We start from the raw sequence: 6,000 nt of genomic DNA, 5'->3' as shown, positions 1-6,000 counted from the left end.
CTGAAATCTCTCAGTGGATGTCCGCACACCACAGTGACAACCCAACTCTTCAATCTTAATTGCCCATGAACACTATCCTAAATCTTCCCGGCTGCAGTTGGCCTTATCAACAAGTCCCGGGACCCCCACCTGACTCGGAATTTTATTCCGCCCCCACACCTCAAGGATGTGTTAAATTAACACATTATATTAGATTATATTATACTGCATTACATTGCATATTGCAATTTGGCACTGTTCACTGTTTTGCATTTCACTTTTTAAATCCTTTGTCTTTAATATGTTTTTATTTAGATATATTTATGTCTAAATAAATGTTACTTTGTATAAATATTAGAAAAAGTGAGTAAACTTTTTTTCTTTTTTATTGCTTTTCTTATGTTAGTTGTATTTATTGTGTTTTTATGTTTCTATGTTCATTGTATGCACAAATTACCAGAGCGAATTCCTGGTAGGTGTAAACCTACTTGGCAATAAATAATTTCTGATTCTGATTCTGTGCAGAGTGGCATTGTTACAGTTACTTTTTCACTTGTGTTGGTTACCTCTTAAGAGGCAGGTTCGCCTAAAACGCCTGTCTGATGAAGACCCAAATTAAATTGAAAGCTTTTCTTGAACCATTTGGAGTACATGCATGATATTGGTATCTTTGGAAAGGTAACATTCTGAACTTTCCCCCCCAACAGTCAGAATCACTCCAAGTGCTACTGGCATTGAGTAATAGCAGTTGGTACAAAGAGAAGTAGAAGGTTTTTATTTCCGCCTGAATATCTGTTTATTTAATTAATAAACAGATGCCTGCATTTGACTCCAGCTGGGCCTTATGAGCTGGAAAACACAATGGGACCCAAGCATGAAGCCTTGATTAGCCCAAGTTCAAATTTGATAATACCACTGAAAATGAATATTTGACAGATTTTTTCCTAAGCACATGTCTAGGCGTTTTCCACAAAGGCCATTTGGAGACTCCAAAGGACCCTTTGTAACCATGGTAACCAACCAGGCTAAAAAGGTAAATTCTGCACTCTAAATTATACTTTAATATAAAAGGAGACAAAATGGTTTAAAATGTATACAAATAAACATCTTTCATATTTTTTGCAACATGTAGCAGTCACGACGGGCACGAAACACTGACGCACGATGCTCTGGGACCAGCTGGACACTGTTGCGCAGTGATTTGCGTGGTGTCTCCTTTTTCCCCCCGTCAAACAGCACATCATTATTTTGGAAATTTCATTGGCTAAACGATACGCCAGTCATCAGAACAATCGGTTGCAATTGGCTCAGCCTTTACACGTCAGAAGAGGGCCAGGCTCTCTCCAACAACAAGGTGCCTTGTTGGCTATTGTAGGTTGTGGACAGCCCATGCCAGCACCGATTGGGTCAAGTTGATTGTACCGGATGTGGTGATCGGATCAACATAACAAAATGTTGCATTAGTACCTAGCTGTACGACGCAGTTCTGTAAGTAACAATGTTTGACGCTGATCGGTAAAACAGGGCAACTGGAGGGCGCTCTCGAGCAGATGCCCTGGATCAGGTTAAATGCACAGTGGATGTATTAACCACACATCTACCAGCAATCCAGGAAGCAATGATGCTGGGTATTATGAGTCTGTGCCCTGTAAGCTCCAAACTTCTACTGACATCTCTCAGTGGATGTCCGCACACCACCTTAAACCTTGACAAGACCATACCACACAGACAGCAAGGAACGTGGTTGTGACACTCGACAGCCAACTTTCCCTTACTGCCAACATTACTGCAACAAGCTGCTTGTGTAGATACATGCGGCGCAACATCAGTAGAATACAACCCCTTCACAATCACTCAGAAGGCGGTGCAGGTTCTGGTCTAGGGTCTGGTCATGTCACACCTAGACTATTGCAATTCCCTCCTGGCTAGTCTGCCTGCTAGTGCCTAGTCTGCCTGGTGGTGAAGTTGATGTACTTACATTATTCTTGCGGTTTTTACCCTCATAGTTGAATGCACTAAATGTAAGTTGCTTTGGATAAAAGCATCAGCTAAATGAAACGTAATGTAATGTAAATTAATCCCTGAATAATATCAGTTAGTAAAGCCAGTCAGACAAATATGAAACCCTTCTTCACATAGAAAGTATTAGGCTACAATTATGCTGTAATTTATAAAATCAGACAACTGTCACGGTTTGGTATTTTTGATTGTTTAGGTTCTCCCTCTGTTTGAAGTGTTTTCTGTTTATTTAGTAAATCTCTGTTGTGTATGTTTGAGTTGTTTCAGGTTTTCACAGTCTGTGCTTCTGTTTCCTGTTTTATTTTGTAGCCTCTGTTCCTTGTGTGTTTTGTCTTCACTCTCTGTCGGTGATTGGCAGTGTGGCCTAGGGGGTAAGGTGGGTGTTCTCCAACACGAATGTTGCCAGTTCAAACCCCACTCTTCCCCATCTGCATGTCGAAGTGTCCTTGGCAAGACACTGAACCCCTAAATGGCCCCTCATAAAATGTTGTGTACTAAAAATGTAAGTTGCTTTGGATAAAAGCGTCAGCTAAATGACATTTAATGTAATGATTGTCTGCACCAGTCCTCATGTGTTACACCGGTTTCTAATTGCCCCGACCTTCCCTATGTCTGTATATAAGTCTCTGTGCTCCCCTTTGTCGGTACGTTTTTTGTACCATGGTGATGTCTTGTCCTGCTCTCCTGTCCCGCTTGTTAGGCTTTCTCAGAGTAAGGACCCAATCGCAGACCAGGATGAAAAAAATACTTATTTATTTCAAAAAAGGAAAAACCAAGGATCCAAAAAGGCAAAAATGAGAAGAGCAATAACAGAAAATCCAATTCAATAATTGGCAAAAACAGAATTCCAAAAAAGGGAAAAACAGAGAAGATCAAAAATCAGATAAATATCATACCAGATAAACTTAGCTAAAAAAATTGCAGTATCCTGGCATGGCTTCTTCACAGACAAAAACGATACCAATCTGACAGGGGACAACAGAAAGACTGGGCTTAAATAGAAGGGGGAACAAAGACAAGACACAGGTGAAGAAATCAGGCAAACACTCAGCGTGACGATAGGGAACAGGTGAGGGAGAAAAAGACCGGGAAGCAGCAGAGGGCGGAGTCTCCGGACAATAACAGAACACACATGGTCTGACAACATAAACACAACAAGCACATGACAACATAAATAAAAAGGGGGAGACACATGACATAACAAAACACAAGCAGGAGGCACAAGGGAAAATGTCTTAGATTGCCGGGATCTTAACACTGCTCTCCTGTCCTAATCACCTGTGTCTCGGTATCCTGTCTCTCCTGAGCCTCTGCACCTCTGCATTCCCCGTGTAAGCCTCCTGTCTTTTCTTCCCTTTTAAGTGTTTATCCATATTCTCCCTTAAGTGTTTATCCAGTTTTCCCCGTTAGTGTTTATCCAGTTTCTCCCTTTAGTGTTTATGTCTTGTTGTGTCCCTTAAAGACTTTGTTCATTAAAGATTCAATCCTTGGTTATAATTTGCGTCTGGGTCCTAATGCTCCACCTCACCCCTCACCCCAACAGTAAGTCTATGACAGTGGTCAGTGTTCCCACACTAATTTGACTTAATCTGTTTAGACTTGTGGGCTACAATTAAAAAGACAACCTGTGATATTTATAAACCTGCTGAAATGATATTTATGTACTGGAATAAATGGGGTGTCGCTTCTTCTGCAACAATGTTAAAACACTGGGTTGCAACTTAATTAGCAGGAAGAACTTTCTCTGCAGGAGTGTGTGTTTGTGTCTGCTCGTCTCTGTCCCTCCTCTCACAAACTGATAACATGTATTTAGTTTTTAATCAATGGTGTCGGCTCGTGTGTAGCAGGTTTAAACATGTGTCATTAACTCAAAATCAAACAAACACAAAGCAAACGTCAATTCTGTGCATGTCCTAATAACTTGTGATCAGTGATGATGTTTATTGTTAAGGTGTAAAGTTGGCGCCGGTCAGAAGAAGAGCGAAGCGGAAGCAGACTCCTAAAGCAGCAGTGGTTATAATTGTGTAGCTGTGGAAACCCGCTAAAACAATGAACCTAGCAGAAAACATGAATCACGTCCACATCGTGATGCATCTAAGAATTCAGAATTTTCCACAACTCTAGTTGATCAGTTGCAAAGTGATGTAACAGTGAAATAGGCGACTGGAAAAATATATATATATATATATATACAAAGCAATGAGGTTTCAGAAACCGTCTGTTCCCTGGATAGGACTGACAACCCAACTCTTCAATCTTAATTGCCCATGAACACTATCCTAAATCTCAACCACTGTGCAGAGTGGCATGGTTACAGTTACCTTTTCACTTGTGTTCCTTAAATGCACAGTGGATGTGTTAACCACACATCTACCAGTAATCCGCTCAACAGGAAGAAATTATGATGGGTTCTGATTATGAGTCTGTCCCCTGTAAGCTCCAAACTTCTACTGGCACTCCATAAAAATATCAGTCCTCCCAAAATACTGGCAAATTCAGCACCATATTCACATGTCCATGGCAAACTAAGCTGAAATTGCCTCATAATTTGAACTTCAATTGTTTTATTGTTATTAATCTTTCTCAGTATTCCATTAAAACACTCAACACCTTTTCTTTTATCGAAAGCAACTTACAAAAGTGCATTCAACTATGAGGGTACAAATATGGAACAGCAAGAATCATGTAAGTACATTTACTTAACACCAGAAAGAATAACCGGGTCCTCAGTCATATACTCATCCCATATAAAAGTACAATTTAAAAACTGCTGCTTCAAGATGAAAAGAACATTTGTGAAGCTTTACTCTGAAAAACTCACGTCAGTTTTTAACGTCACCACCTGATGGCGTTGAAAACCAGCTGGTGCAACAGTTTATTGAATAAAGAAACTTAAGCATTTTTTTAACATTGTAGCCTGTAAAACTTTACAATGGTCTAATGGATCCTATGTAGACTTTTTTTCTCCATTAACTGTTTCTAGACATTACCTCTGGGTAAAATCCGAAGAATGGGCTATGGTAGGGCTGCTCGATTAATCGAAATTTAATCGTGATTACGATTATGGGGTCAAACGATCTCCAAACTACTATAATCGAGTTTAAACGATTATTTGGCATTTTTTTCGAAAGAGACGCACATGCGCAATTCAGTCCTTCCCCCAAAGCATTCAGCTGTCTGGCTCTCACTCTCAAGCAGCAGTAAAGTGAAGGAGGCGAGTTGTGTGTGTGGTGACCGGCGGTGAAAAAAACAGCGCGAGTGGAAAAGCAGGGAGGGCAGCAGCAGACCATGTAGCGGCCGCGCAGCGCACCGCTATTCTCAAGCGCGCTCCCGCCTGGCTGTTCAGAGCGGTCAGACCGGACCCGCATTTCACCGCTCATAGAGTGCTAGGGTTGTGTTGCGGGTGGAAATCAAAGGAGAGGAGTCGTCGTTCTCAAGTTGAAGTTAAGCAAGTTTATTCAGAGGTCACAGGTCAGGAAAACACGGTGTCCAGCAATTGAACATGCATGGGTCTCTAGTTCTACGCAGGAGGCTGCACAGGAAGAAAGACGCTTAAACAGAGTGCGCACATAGATTATATATTGTTATATTGGGCGTGACTGGGGTTCGTCTTGGATTGGTCAAAACTAGATGGAGGCCGCTGCATCTAGACGGGACAGTGCCTCATCCTCTTGGAATGACGCGTGATGAAGATGTCGTACGTGCACTCCGTTGTCGTGGTTACCAGAGGTGATAATGTTGCTGTATCAGTGCAGCTGCGTTAGTGTGCTGTCTGGGGGAGAGATTGTGGGCCAAGGTCTACTCACTGTCTCTGTGCGAACTGAATCAGGGAGCTGGGATGTGTGATATAAAGTGTTGACTATGAGTATGGTTTAAGGAATATATGTGGTGTATCAATATGAGTATGTATTTTGTGTTTGGTGTATGTCAATATGTGTATGTGTTATGTGTTTGGTGTTTGGTGTATGTCAATAAATCCCCCTTTCCACACCTGATAGGTGT

Source organism: Pleuronectes platessa, chromosome 5, assembly GCF_947347685.1.
Source record: "Pleuronectes platessa chromosome 5, fPlePla1.1, whole genome shotgun sequence".
Taxonomy (NCBI): domain Eukaryota; kingdom Metazoa; phylum Chordata; class Actinopteri; order Pleuronectiformes; family Pleuronectidae; genus Pleuronectes; species Pleuronectes platessa.
This window is presented reverse-complemented; position numbering follows the sequence as displayed.